At 43.3% G+C, this 14,476-nt stretch overlaps 1 long non-coding RNA gene across 1 annotated transcript; it reads left to right on the top strand.

The window, feature by feature from the left end:
• The first annotated feature begins 1,191 nt into the window (after window positions 1-1,191).
• LOC127470371 (uncharacterized) lies at window positions 1,192-13,613 on the top strand. Its single transcript, XR_007904275.1, has 5 exons — window positions 1,192-1,308; window positions 6,468-6,593; window positions 7,866-7,963; window positions 9,590-9,823; window positions 10,021-13,613. It is a non-coding gene; the product is annotated as an uncharacterized LOC127470371 (long non-coding RNA).
• The last annotated feature ends 863 nt before the right edge of the window (window positions 13,614-14,476 follow it).

The following is a 14,476-nucleotide window of genomic DNA, read 5'->3' as shown; positions in this document are numbered from 1 at the left end:
GTACTTCTGCAAACCCAGTGCTGCTAGTGTGTCTGCCCCATCCAAAAGCCTTCTCGAAATGCTCTGCCTCCCAGGATTTTCTAAATATTCTCCATTCATCCCCATCATAATTCACACCTTATTTTTTTCCCCTCTGTGTGACTCAGTAACAGTCACCTCCCTTTTTTATTTTTCCTAGTTAAAGGTCAGCCTGAGCTGTGTATTACAGATGAAAGGATGCAGCCCAAAGCCAGCCTAGGGGCCCAGTTTGTGTTGTGGATCTCTCCTGAGGGCACCTCTGTTTGCAAGTGTGTGCCTTGCAACTTCTGAGAAGCCTACAGAGATTGCTATTGTTTAGGATAAGTTCTGTCAAATTTATTATTCGATAATTTTTTTTCATATTTCTTTCACAGAACCCAGCCACTTTCAGGCTGTAATTTTGAGCCTACTCTGTGCCAAGTGTCAGGAATGACTTTTTGTCCTCAACGCTGAGGAGACATTTCCCACCAGTGCAGATGAAAGTGTCTCTTCCCTCCAAGGACATAGAGGAGGAGATGGCAGAAAGTGAGCTAAGTTCTGTTTTCACACTTGAAGGTAAAATGTTACCAGATTTTGTCCATCCACACATGCTCCTTAAGATTTAATCTTGAAGTATCTGTTCTAATGTACTTGAGCAAACAGTAGATAGACACAGTGGGAGGGAGTTCAAGGGCAGCTGCATTAAGCCCTAGGTGTAAATACAACTGAGGAGAAATATAAAAGGGATGACCTCCTACTGAAGCCAACCCCCAAAGTGAGAGAACCTCTACAGGACCTCCTATAAGGAAAAGACATGTTCACCATCCTCATTTTTCTCTGTAGCTCATGTTTTCACCTAGGTTGCCAGGTGGATGTTTACTTCCAAAGCAGATGTCTCCTTCCCCCTGCCTGGATCCCACTGGCTGTGGACAGCGTGGCTGCTGGCACACTGTAACACCTGGCTCCCCCTGTGATTAATGCTCAGAGCTGTGGCTATGTGGGTGAAATCTGCAGCACTGCCATGTGTGCCTTTATTGTAGTTTCCAGACTATGCAGATACATGTGGTAGAATCTTTATATATACACCTTTGAGATGCACACCTATAAAGGGAATACACCAAAATCTTGTAACCTTGTATCAGTTGTAAATAAGGAATGGCATCTCATGGCTTTTTTTATTCTTTTGAGGGGATTTTATCTATAGGTTGAGCGTGTTAAGGGAGTTTACCTCACTGCAGGTGTACCTAGCACTTTTATTGTGATGGAGCATAGATTGCACCATGATTTCTGAAGAGGCTGCTCTTTAAAGAGGTAAGATACAAAGCAACAAGCACATTCATATAATAGATCATCATTTAAGGTAACACATTCTGCCTGACATGTAGTGTTTTGCACATTTTGAATTGTCTCCTGCCAAAATATTCAGGCCTGCAGGGGGAACCCCTATTGGGAACACAGGACAGATGGATCTGAATCCAGTCATGAAACTCCCTGGGGCCAGCAGTGTGATGTTAATGATCACACCACAGTAAGATGTAAAACATACCTTTGTGCAGCTCAGTGTAAACAGCAACTTTGGTATTATGATGTAAATGAGAAACCAGCAAGAAATGATGTGTGAATGGAAACACAGCAAGGTGCTCTGAGGGAGCAGGAAGCACAGTGCAAGGGGAAATTCTGCACATTGCAAGTGGAGGTAAAATTAAACCCTGGACTCATTTCATTGTAGAGATAAACTTTAAATACTACTTGGGCTGATGCAGAAGGGAGGGAACTCACCAAGCTGTACCTAACCTCAGCAAAGGTTCTGGCAGGGCATTGGATAGGTTACCATTAGGCTTGGGTTCCTGAGATCACCAGTTAAGAGCTGGAATGTGGGACTGGGTCCAAAGGGAAGATAAAAACCACCAATATAGCTTATTCTAATATATCCTATGGTCCACCTTCTTGCTCAAATTAGGGCTGGCTTTGAAGTTAGGCAGTGTTGCTTAGGACTTTGACTGTCTGATTTTCAGGTGTCTCCAAGGGCAGGGATACCTCTCTGGGGAGGCTTGTTCTAGTGTTTGGACAACTTCATGGTGAAAACATTTGCTGTAGCATTATGTAAGTCTGAAATGGCTCCATGTTTGGAGGGCATGAAAGACAAGAACCTGAGAACAGGTAGAAATTAAAGGGACTAGAGGGGCTATCCAGAGATGCAGGATGTGCAGCTGGGTCCCCAGCATTATTTCAGAAATCCCTGGTGCCCCTCTGGAAGTCCTCCCCTGAGTGGGTAATGGCAGCTTGCCTTGGAGACGTGATTTGCATTGGGTCCTGGTGAAACAGAAGGTGCAGTCAGAGAGCCTGGTGTCGCCAAGGTAATTTAAAAATGTGCTGGGCAGCAGGAGTGGTGCTGTGTCTGCTGCTGGCTGTATTGTAACAGTGATGTGCCTCTTTGTCCCAGAGTTCCCTGTCCTCTTCCTCTCATCTCTAGCAAAGGAGTGAAGGGCTTGCTGGGAAGCTGAGCTTGAAGCTAGAGGAGGTCATACTTAACTAACCTCCTGGAGTTCTTTGAAGATATTACTGCCAGGCTAGATAAGGGGAATTCAGCAGTATGCTTAGAGTTTCAAAGAGCATTTCACAAAGTTCCACATCAGAGATTAATAGCTAAGGCAAAAGGTAAAGGAAGAGGAGGTAATAGAGGCTGTTGGATCAAAACCAGCTCGAGGGCAGGTATGAGACAATAAGCACAGATGAAAACTTTTCAAGCTGGCAGAAGGCTGTTCTTGGGACTGTTTCAGGATCTCTGTGATGTGTAATCCAGACAGCACAAAGGTGCCCCACCATGCTCATGTCTCTAAGGCAGCCTGGGTTTGGCACCACCAGCAGCAAAGTGTCCTAGCTAGACCCCCTTCTGACTTCCCAGCCTGATCAGCCAGGAGTCCTTTCATGTCTCTGCTGGGTGGGAGCAGTTGTCATGGTCTGAAGTCACCAGTTCCTCTGGGGCCATGTCAAGGGGCTGCCAGCCCTGCTGCACTGCCACGTGTTTCAGAGCAGTCTATTTGCTGAGCCTGCTCCTCAGAAACACTGTGTGCACGTGAAACTGCTGAGGTCTGAGAAGTTACTCCAGCTTTGCACTGGGTTGAGGGAAGAGATAATTTGGTGTAAGGTCTCCCCAAGTCTGGGCACAACCTAAGCAGATTCACCAGGACCAAAATCTCCTCAATGACTCTGCTAACAAATGACAAAATGGAATTAAATGTGGAGAAATGTAGAGTAATTAATCTGCAAGCAGTGAATTGGTCTGGGGAATATGCCTTAACAGAGCAAGCATTCAGCAGAGGAATGAAGAGAGGGATTTGATGTGTGTGGGGGGTTAGTTTCTTTTGGAAAAATCCTTGAAACTGTCTGCCTAGATCACATCCGTAGCAAAAGGGCAAGCAAGACACAAGGCTGCATTAATGGAGGGACAGGATAAAATCTAAAAGAGGTGGTGTGTCTATTGCTGGTAAAGGCATTAGCTCCCACCTGGAATATTGTCAGCAGTGTTGGCCACTGCACCAGTGTGTTGTAGCATAAGGCAACCAAGAGTAGCCCTGCAGAACCTGTGCACAAAGGTGAGAGAGCTGGATTTCCCTCCACAGGCTTCTTCCCACTGCATCCATTCATCATCTAAGAGGAAATCTGAGGAGCACAAAGGGTTTCCTTTTAACTCTAACAGATGTTGGGAGTTTTGAAGTCAGTTATGTTTTTCTCCAGAGTATTTATTTCTCCTTGTGTTTCTCTTGTTCCCTTCCACCCATTTCTTCTCTTCTTTTACGGTTTCCTCTTTTCTTGTTTCTTTCTGTCCTACCCCAAGCCAGGGGGTTGGTTTGTTTTTCCCTATTACATTGCTTCTCCTCCACCCCTGCCCAGGAAAAGTCAACTCACTTCTGGCTCCTGAAGGAGTCCCATCTCCAGTGAAGGGATTGTTACTTACAGGCTGTGCAGGAGGGTGAAAAATACTTTTTTTCCACATAGATTTGGATGAAAAGAAATCAAAGCCATTGCTTTTGAAGAGGAGAAGCTCAGCAATCAAACTGAAGGCAGGGCATGGAATATTACTCAAACTGACCATTGAAACTCTCAGATGTGGCTTTTCTTCTACACTCAAAGGAGTTCACAATGCCATGGCTGTTTCCAATCATGAAAAGTCAGTACTAAAATCTTCCTTTTTTCCCCCCTGGTGTATATTCAGAGCAAATTCAGCACGTTGCTCTGAATTTACCCAGCTATAGAGGACAGCTGATTTAATTTGAGCTGTACAAGAGGCAAGCTTATTTTGCTTTCCCTTGGATGATGGTAAGCTTGTCAATCAATGCCCAGGGCCAGTCCATACAACACAGTAGTGCCAGGTAAGAAATGCACTTGTCAAACTGTCAAAATATCCATTTCTTCTGCTCTTCTCTTAACCAGTTGTGAACACTGAAGGAAGGCTGAGAATTTTAGGTCTGTATGTACGTTGAGCTGTAAGGTATAAGTCACAATCATGATAGCACCTTAAATGATAGCAATTAGTATTTCTCAAAACTAGGGCTTTTTTCCCCCTTCATTGACTGATACAGCAATCAACGGACTGATGCACAAAATGATAAAATAGGCCTCTAATAAGAAAAGGAAAACCTATTATTCTTGCTGTTTAAATCCCCTGAAGCAGGATTGGCTATTGCTATAAAATCAGTGGAATTATCCTTGCTATTTCAACTTGCCAAACCAACCTTTTATCCCTTTAAATTCAGGTCTTTAGAGTAACTTGCCAAAATAATCTCTTGGCACCACTGAGGTGAGAATCCACATTGTGCTGCTCACATAACTTCCCTGCTCATAGAACCATTCATCCTGGAAAGATTTTGACTGGGGACTTGTGCTTTTAACCCTTTTAGCTGCTTTTGAAAATACTGCCTTGCTATCTTGCGGGAAAAGATCATACCATAATGTACCATGACAATGGTGGTTGTGAGGAGTGTAAAGAAACATTTAAATAGAAATTACAGCTAGAAATGACAGCATGTAAGGAAAAATCAAATTACAGGATTTACCTTCCAATTCTCAAGGGCAAAGAAATTTATTTGGCCCTTTTCTTGGATGTAGCTGGGCGAGGGAAAGAAATGCTGGGTCTCATATGATCTTAATTATACGCTCTGGGTGCCAGCAACTTTCAGGGTACATGTGGATTCTTGACTGAGGCTCAGTGTGTGAACTTTGTCACTAGAGGACTGTGTCACACACAGAGCTGGGACAGGAGCCATCATTCACAATTCAAACAAACCCCAAGCCCTTCAGAGATTGAAAAGAAATATTCAGTTAACCATAAAAACCGTGGCACGATTCTCCATACCCTTGTGCCCTTGGGAACAGAAATATTTCAGGCTTCAAGTCAGGCCCTTCTTGTGAGGCTCTTGGACTGAACTGGAACCATCAGCTATTCAAACTATTGTACAAAATCCCGCTCTTTTGCAACTCCCAGCAGTTTTTCTAGACAAGGAGCACTATAATTCTAAACTATAGATGCTTTCACTTCCCTTGATTTCTTGGGTATCTTGGCAGAGGGTGTTTGGACACGACAGAGCCTGGAGGTCCATGCCTTGCTGTGGGACGGAGCTGACAGTGGAGAGAAGGGGCAGGTGCTGGGTGCAGGAGGCTGATTGTTACCAGCTGCAGCAAAAGTGCCTGTTTCCTGTCAAGTTTCAGCAAGAAAATCTAGGTGAAAGAGATGATGTTGGGAACATTTTTCTGTAGATACTTAGTCTTTGTGTGTTGACTGAAGGCCTGCAAGACTTCTCTTGTCTGGCTGTAAGCCCCTCGGTGGATTTTGTAACAGCCCTTGAGCGTGAGAGATGGTGCAGCTGCTTCCATCCTCCCACCTGAGCCACCTGAGCTGCAGGGAGATGTCAGGCATGTTGCACCCTCATCCCCAGGACACATCTGAGTTTGGTGTCACAACAGGAATCTCATTGTGAGGAGCAGGAAGGTGTCCTTCATGTTGCCTCTAGAACTGAAGTTAGGCCGCTTTCATGTTCCTACCTCCACTGTGTGTGGGAGGAAGAGGGCACACAGGGATATTCTTGTGCTCTTCTGGGATTACATCCTTAATAGAAAGCATACACAACTGGGGGGGATGTTCTTGTGGCCAGCTGTGTGACAGCAAAATTACTGCTCTCATGATAAGCAATAGAGGTTCTGCTGCTGTTCAGAAATATACTGAAGGTTCAGACCAGAATGAAAATCAGTCCTACACATGGTTGTTCACACTGTGGGCTCTTTGTACTGTCTTCAGGGGGAGAAAGTCTGCTGTGGAAATCCATCATGTCCTGGCAATTTAGAAGAATTAGAGGGAACATGCTTACTTACCTAAAAGAACAAATGCGAACATATGGAGATAGCCTTTTTTTTTCTTAACCTTAGGAAGTACCAGCAAAGATTTTCCTGTTTGTAAATTGTCATTTTGTTAGAGCAAAGCCTTATGGAAAAGTCAAGGTTTTTTTATGGAAGACGTGATGGAAACTATTACAGCTCTGATCCTCACTATTGCTAGAAAAAACAGAGGTAGCAGCAGAAGAGGAAAGTAAGCGCTAAAGGTCAGCTATGAGCCACAGGAAAAACGATGTGGCCTCATCAGAGTTTTCTTTGGCTTCCCGAGGTCCCTACCTGCCCTCAAGAGAGTCCTTTCTTCATTGGCTCCTGTGTGGATCTGTCCTCTGATGGCTGAACAAATTGCTCTTCTCAGCAGTGACCAAACATGAGAATAACAGCTTTTCTCATGAGGATCACATCTGGGCAACTGCTGTCATCTTTCTCTGTCCTGTTTGCTCTAACTCTTGACTTGGAGGGGGGAAGACTGGTGTTTCAATGTCAGCTGGGATCAAATCAATAACATTGATTTCATCTTGCGCCTCCAAAGAGCTGGGACTTTTCCTTTTAATTTTTTTTCCTGTAGCTCTATTCTTTGCAAAGTAGAAGAGTGAAACAAAGGCATTGAGTGCTGCCAGTGGTCCTCAGGCACAGAGGCCAGAGCCAGAGCTGCAGAGCCCTCCATGGGTTTCAATAGCTTCACTCTCACTGGACTAAATCAGGTTTGGATGTAGGAACTTGGTTTTCACTTTTTGGGTTGGTTTGGGTCACTGTTTGTGAGTCCTAACAGGACAGAGTGCCCTTGCTTGCTGGGACCAGCCCTGCAGCCAGCCCAGGGCCAGATGCCCAGCTGGTGAAGGTGACCACATACCTTAACCTTAGAGAGTTAGGCTAGGTTACAGTTGCCTATGTCACGTCTCTGTAGGTTTTTTGACACATTATAGTTGTGCCTACACCGACTGTTAAAGACAGTCATTGGTGACTTCTTTTGTGACCAGAGCAAGCTCTCTGCAGCAGCAGGTACTGCAGGTTGTTGATGCAGCCCCTTGCACCTACAGAGCAGGCAGCAAGGGTGGGAGGAGGGTCTGCTCTGCTCCCCACTTCTCAGGGCAGTATGGACACAGCCTGTAAATCCTGCTGTGGAGCAGTTGTGGTTTGTCAGGTTAAGGCCCGTGGAGTGGTTATGGATGCTAAAGTAATGCCAAGATCTTCCTATGGACCCAGTAGTTCATAAAGTATCAGAGGGCAGAGCAGGGCAATTCCTAGTAAGGCAACTAAAGTAAAATATAAATGGAAAGATGTAAACTTGATAATCCAAATGAGTTTACTTTCCTTTTTATATGACAGATGTTGTTTGACCTAGGAGAAAGAATAATATTATAGAAATGGAGATCAGTCTGAGGGGAAAAAATAAAGTCGTATAAAAATAAACCACAAATAGCAGCTGCTTGAATTGTATTTCTAATATATCAGTGTTGACAGCTCTCTCTGTCCCCCAGTTAAGCCAGGAATCTTATACAAGTGGCTGGTAAAGAAGAGATGAGGAGGGATGCAAGCAGAGGCAACGGAGAGGCAGAGATGATACTGCTTTGTGTCGGTGAGTGTCCTGGGCAGGAACAGCCTTTGGAGATGTGTGAGGGGATGTGGAGGTGTCACTGCACAGCACATGGAGGGGCTCGGGGTCAGAGGCTCTTGCTGTTGGTTGCAGTGAGTAACACTCATCTGCAGTTAGGAACAACAATGTACAGGGTAGAATAAAGAATAGTAAAATAAATAGAATAAAGTAATCCAAACTTGTGCTGTTGCCATAGTCTGAATGCCCATTTGGAGTGAGCTTTCTGTGGAGCATTAAATTGGTGTCCTGTGTTTATCTATGCCAGATGAGGAGCTGAGCTGAATGTGTAAGGGTGGTGGGTTACATCCTTGGGATGTAAATGCAAAGCAAGTTTCTTACTCTGTAGGCTCAGTCAGTGGGAGAAATACTACCTAGAAAAAAAAAAGAATAAAAGATCCTGACTTCTCAGTGCAGCAGCTAGTGGTTTTGGACTGTCAAGACTGGGCTGTTCAGCCAGGACTATGTGCCTAGGTTTGATTTGCAGCAAGTGGTAAACACCTCTTTGACAACAAGTGATCTCTGACAGGGGCTTAAGATGAACGCAAAAAAAAAAAAAAATAAACTAAGGCATTCCTTCATTGTTTGTGAACAGTTAGGCTGGAACTGGCATGATATGACTGGGAGAAAAACTGGCAGTGCTTTCCTTTGTGTGTGAGGAGCTGTGCCTTGGGCTGTGCGGCGCTGGGAGCCCGGGCAGGCACGGTGCAGCTCCGGCGTCCTGTCCGCAGCGCGCTGTAGAGCAAATAACACATTTTTATTTTTATACAAATGTGCATAACTTCATCCATTTCTTGTGGCTGCTCTGACAGGAAAAGGAAATTTATGACGCACATCACCCATTTATTTGGCACAGGCAGTGTTTATTGCTGAGGGAGGCATTCTCATGGAATTGATTGCACAATTTCCTCCTGGTGTACTGTTTTCAAGTAATATCCCAAGACCTCTGTGTACTAAGATATAGGGACACTTCTTTAAGGCCTGCAGAATACTACAGCAGAGGGGGGAAAAAGCCACATAGTGGAAAATAAAATGTAAAAATACAATTTTAATCACACTGTAAATCTGGGTCTCTCTCCACTCTGCTGAGAGTGTCTGTGGAAACACCCACTCCCAATAGGTTAAAATTCTAGTTTTCTCCATAGGACTAAGAACAGCTTTGGATTTTATCACTGTTTCATTTTCACAGGTATGAAAAAGTGGGGGTTTTGTCCTGGGTTACTTGTAGTTCATGCTTTAAGCATGCCTGGATGGTGGACATGTGGTGGGGGGGAGAAATTCTGCACTTTGAAAAAAAGAGAATGGTATATGCTTAGTGTGATGGTTAGCTGAAAGGGTGGAATTGTTGCCTTTCCCATCAGGCAAAAAGGGGTTGAAACTGTTAATGTCACAAAAGGCAGGATGAGAGGGGTTGTTGCCTTGATTCAAAGAGCTGTGTGACAGCCATACTATGAATGGCACACCATAGAGAGAGAGAAACATCTGTCCTGGAAGAGAACTCTTGGGGTTTTTTTTAAATTTTATTTTTTTTTTTTATTATTTAATCTGCCCATACACATTCATTTGTACCAAATCTTTGGTATAATAGTTGTCTCATTTGCATTTGGAAAGGCATGGAGTTGGATGCTTGCACACAAATATGTGCCAGGTGATGACACTGGTTACAAGTAATCATGGACTGAAGATTGCAACCAGAAAATTCAGAGCTCTCTTTTGAAAAGATGACTCAAAGTACATGGATGGAAAAACAGTGGTGCATAACAGCAGTTCTGGACAATAGATTCTGCTCCCTTCCACTCCAGGGGGAAGGTCAGTGACAGCCCCACACGTATCTGCATGCTGAAGGTACACGTTGCTTCTGAAAGAGTTGCCTGATGAATAACTTTTTTCTTTCCCGTCTGCCTGGTGAATGGCTCCTCACCTGCTTCACTCTCCTAATTTCCTGGAGGGGAGAGTTTGGCAGCCAGCACAGCTTTAATTTTGTAATTTCACTTCTCTGGTGTCTCTGTTGGTTTCTGCTAACTTCACAATTATTCTTTCAGGCTCCAGATGAAAGCGATCTCCTCCTAAGCTTCTGTTTTCACACTTCTGAATGGCAGCTTCCTCATCTCAGCCTCCTGATGCTCCTCCTCGGGGCTTGAAGCTGGGGACCAGCTTGAGCCCTGGGTGTGTGTTCTGCAGCTCTTGGGTGTACAGCTGTGGCGTGGGCTGGAGTGGGTGTTTGTTAGCACAGGGGAAGCTCACTTGTAATGGCCTTTTGTATGTGCTGACCTCTGAACCAGAAACAAGATTCAAACCTCAGAGGAGACCGGTGATTAATCAAATTGGGGATCAACTGTGACTCAACCTTTAGATTCCCAGCTGAGGTTGTGTCCACGGCTGATTAAAAGAGGGAAATATATTTAGCTATTTACAGCTGTATCTCCCTCTGAAAGAGGACAAGGCACCATGGATAAACATATTTATGTTTGTTAGATGTGCAAATTGTGGTTCCTTTGAAAACCTCACAGTTTATCACAGAACCTCAGAAAGCACAGGGCTGTTTATTGACGCTAGAGGACTTCCCGAGACTGTGCCATGGCCATCCCTGCTCGGAGTACTTGACACAGGCTGGCACATCAGCCAGGGAAAAACACCCAGGCATTGCCATCTGCACATGAAAGACTAAAGGTGGCTCCAAGCAGTCCTCTGTAGGAGATAATTTTCCCCCTCAATTAGGTTACAATTTCTAGATGCTGCACCTCAGAAGCCTACACTCTTCCCAAGCCCAGCTCTACAGTCAGCCAGTGGTGAACAGAACATACAGACTTTCTATTGCTAATATATTTCAGAGTGCTGTGTGATATTAGCAAACTCCAAATAGCTGTCAGGACCTGAAGGTATTCTGGAACATCCTTTGATGTTACGAAGTAATGCGTTTTCCATATTATTCCTTTGAACACATTATATATGCAAAGTCTAGCACTTCTTATAGGAGAGGTGGAATTATCATACAATAAGATATTTTTTCCTCTAGTTCTTTCATGGCTCATAACATATAAAATTTCTCCTTAAAATCCAGGCTAGGAACTCAAACTTAATTTATACAGTATTGAAAACATTACAGGGCATAAATCAGTTCAATTTTTAAAGTTCCTGCATGATATTTTCAGAGCAGCCGAATTCCTTCATTCGCCTGGACTCCTTCCAAAATTCTGCCAGCGCTCATGGAAATCTAAATAACTTTGGAGAAAAAGCAGGTTTTCTGTGGAGGCTCAGATTACCCTGTCACCCTTCCTCCACTGCAGACAGGCCTCTGATAAACATGGAGAATAGGGACAGGGAAATTACTTCATTACTTCATGTCCTTTTCAATTACAAACATCAAGGAGTCTGAGCCTCCTGCCAGCTCACGCCCCAGACCCTTGCAAATTTGTGGCTTTCAAAAGCCAACAGTTGCATTTCCTTTGCCAGCAGGGATAAGCGATAGAAAGCGAGCAGGGGAGCTCACTTGAATTTTATTTCTGAGTGTTATTTAAAAAGTTTCAAATCTCAGCTCTGTTTATTTAAAGTAGGACTCCAGCTGAAATGTAAGTCTGTGAACTAGAGAAGTGATCAAAACAGGACCGCACCTTCCTTTCTTTTCTGAGAATTAATCACTTACTGGTGGTGTGTTACTGTAATCTTCCTGTGATCACTTAACCTGGAAGTGGTACTTCCAGAGAGCTTTGTGATATTCTCCTGCTGGCATCTTCAGATCTACTATTTGTACCATTCATCTGTTTTCACAGCACATGAGGATAATGCATTTGTTTTCTACCACCTTTGCTTTGTGTTTTGATTTACACCAAAAGAAACAAGTGTATTTTTTTTGATGTAATTTTTCCATTATTGATGAACCAATATTACAAAACCAAGGCTTTTTAAGATCTTACTTAGAAACCTCGTTATTTCTACCAAATAGCAAAAAAAGTAAACCCCAGTGTCAGAACATTGTGGCAGGAGTGAATGTGATTTCCTACTTAAAGCACAAACCACAGAGGCTCAATCTCTGCTCAGTTTTTAGGTTTTTTTAGGCTTAAAGTCACTGAAATAGAAGCCTGTGTTTGGGTTAACCACAGGTGTCTGTGTATAGCTCTGGGAGGGTTTGCTGGGATTATTCTGTTCCTCTTTTTTTATACCATGATTCTGCAGTGTGGGCTCAGGTGACTTGGTACCTCAACTGGCCAGATGTCTGCCCTGCAGTGGTGTTATGTCCTGATCATCTTTGTGGTCAGGAGAGAGAAAAGGGAGAGGAGGACCTGTGAAAAGGTTGTGGGGTTCTTCAGTGCTTTGCAATTCAGGTTTTGCTTTGATATGAATTCAACAATCCAAACATTCTTGTGAAATGAATCTGCAGTGGGTGTGGGTAGAGCAAACAGGTGATGACACAGAAATCAAGAGGCTATCCAGAAGTTCTCACTACATCTTTTCCCAGGTTTTACTTGTTTCTTACTTGCACATTACTTGAATACTTCTGTTTAAGTCAGTGGGAATTTTTCTGAGTGAAATTGAAGTTGTTACCTAGAAGGTGTGCAGAATCTTTTCGATGCCTTCAAAGCTTCATCCCTTGGCTGGAACTCTCCTGGATTCAGGCTCTGTGTGGGTATGTACATGTATGTATGTGTGTGTTTGCTTCTTGATATTCTCTGCTACCTCTTGGGCCATAAATATTGTGTGAACCACAACAGAGGCATGTCTACTGCTGGTATCAGCCCAAGCGTGGAAGTACATAAAGCAAAAAAGTACTAAGGAAAAGTTCACCAGACTTGGAAACTCCCAGCTGGCCAGGGAGCTGCCTGGAATGAATGATCTATACCTGGAATAATTTTGTGTACTCACTGACTCCCTAAGATAGGATGCCAAAACTGGTTTTTTGCATAATGCTAAGGTCACAATGATGTAGGTATTTTTTAGTTAATGGAAATTTTGGATGCGCTGTAAGCAATTTTTTCTTTTAAGAAGGAAGACTGCAGATGGACTCTCATTCTATTTGCTGATATGTAATAAGGAAAGGTGTATCAACCCAAGAATCCTATTGTTGTGACAAATCACAAAAAGGGGAGTAAGACAGTGCCTGCTAAATGTAGCCTGTGAAAATCCAGTACATTCCAAATCCATGGAGTGAAATACTGTTTGGAATAAAATGTGATCGAAACATTTCTGGAAATATAACTCCACTGGCTAGTTCCCCACCTGGACTTAGTTTTCATATTGTAGGAGAGTAATTAAATTTTTATTCTTTTTAAATTATAGCCCCCCCCAACCCAATATCAGTTCTCTTGTCTTCCCACTGAAGCAAGCACTGTTAAGCTGCTATAACTTTAAGAGCATGAAAGCAAATGTTGTAAAGAGGTCACTGTAAAGGTCACGCAGCAGGTTTGATGTGTCAGTGGATAAATGATGGGATCACATCTGGAACAGTTTGGTGAATAAATAAAATGTGAAAGCTCATATATCACTGCCCACCTTCCAATCTGTAAGGGAAAGAGAAAATAAATTCTCTAATAACCTTGTAAAGCACATAAAAGATATTGAATAAACTCTTGAAATTTTGTGACTAAAACTGTCTGTATTAAATAATGATTTTAAGAGTGGCAAAAAGCTTGAAATACAGTATGAGTCTTCCTTGTAAAATGTTGTTTTATTTTATGGTTTATTTATTAGACTATACTTGGATAGCTTTGAAAAATATAATTTTGAGTTTAACTATGTGTTATTGAAACACTCTTCCTTTAGATATGTCCCCCAGAGGTATTTTATATTTACACTTAGGGAAAAGAATTTTCAATTTTTATTACACAGTGCTGCATTATTGCTTATACTACCACTATATTCTGCCTTCTGCAAGTAACATTAATATATGCATATTTTACTACCATTACCTTCAAAAGGCCTTAGAAAACCCATAGGTCTAAAATGATTTCTCTAAGTTGGTCATTACTGACTACTGAATTAAGATACCAACAGGCTGTATATTGTTTTACTGGGCCATTAATAATAAGCCCCTGTGAGCTGTAAGACAGCAAGCTAGAAACTGAGTAATTTCAGTCACCAAAGGAATGTACAGTATTAATAAAAGGCTCATAGAAACCTGTTCTGGAGTGTGAATGCCTTTGGTGTCTGATGAGGGACCCAGGGCAGGGGGTGAGTTTTGATCTCCAGACTCCTGCAAGCAGCTCCTTGGGATGTGAGTGGCAGTGGCAGGGGCTGACGTGGCTGCGTGGGGAAGTATCACACTCGTGTAGAAAAACAATACATGCAGATGTGTGATGTACAGTCACTGCCAACAGCTGCAGAGGAGTCTTGGTGCTCGTTTTCCTCCCTTGCACAGGCCATTGCAGTGCCCCAGCTGTGCTCTGAGGCACAGAGCCACGCACAGTGCCATGCTCTGCTGGAGGCCCCGGGACTGAGCAGGCTCTGGGTGCACCCAAACACAGGCTGTGCTGTGGGAATAGCAGACAAATTAGTCATGACACT

This window comes from Manacus candei, unplaced genomic scaffold, assembly GCF_025592945.1.
Source record: "Manacus candei isolate 608988 ecotype Guabito, Panama unplaced genomic scaffold, ASM2559294v1 h1tg000003l, whole genome shotgun sequence".
In the NCBI taxonomy this organism is placed as follows: Eukaryota; Metazoa; Chordata; class Aves; order Passeriformes; family Pipridae; genus Manacus; species Manacus candei.
Note: the sequence above shows the minus strand (reverse complement) of the source record. Positions and strands in the feature narration are given on the sequence as shown.